The following is a 410-nucleotide window of genomic DNA, read 5'->3' as shown; positions in this document are numbered from 1 at the left end:
CGGCCTGCGGCAACCAGGGCTCTGCTCCGCATTCCGCGGCCTGGGCCACCCGGCCCCCGCTGCCTCTCCGGCACTGGGTGTGTCCTGCACTCGACACCGATGCTTGCCGCCAGCACGGACCAGCCCAGGTCGCCGTCCTTCCTTTCTCTGGCTGGGCCGGAGAACGGAAGGTGGCGCTGGGTCCCGCGCACATTCGCACGCTCGCCGCGCAGGCCTGGCCTTAATCCAACCTTGAATAGAATCTATGTTCCCTATTGTTAAAAACTTTAAATTCGTGGCCCCTCTCCCTTTACTTACATGTATCACATTTTCAATAACTCCTCTGGAAGACAACTGTATATAGCAGAGATAGTGTAATGGGAGAGGAGGAAAGGGCAGAGGGTCAAACATAGGATAAAAAACATATATAT

At 55.6% G+C, this 410-nt stretch overlaps 1 long non-coding RNA gene across 1 annotated transcript in view; it reads left to right on the top strand.

Moving 5' to 3' along the window:
• The window catches only part of LOC102501264 (uncharacterized), a 7,530-nt gene that overhangs the window by 1,003 nt on the left and 6,117 nt on the right, over positions 1-410 (top strand). The gene's annotated exons all lie outside the window — the stretch shown is intronic.

This window comes from Tupaia chinensis, unplaced genomic scaffold, assembly GCF_000334495.1.
Source record: "Tupaia chinensis unplaced genomic scaffold, TupChi_1.0 Scaffold000356_1, whole genome shotgun sequence".
Classification (NCBI taxonomy): Eukaryota; Metazoa; Chordata; class Mammalia; order Scandentia; family Tupaiidae; genus Tupaia; species Tupaia belangeri.
This window is presented reverse-complemented; position numbering and strand designations above follow the sequence as displayed.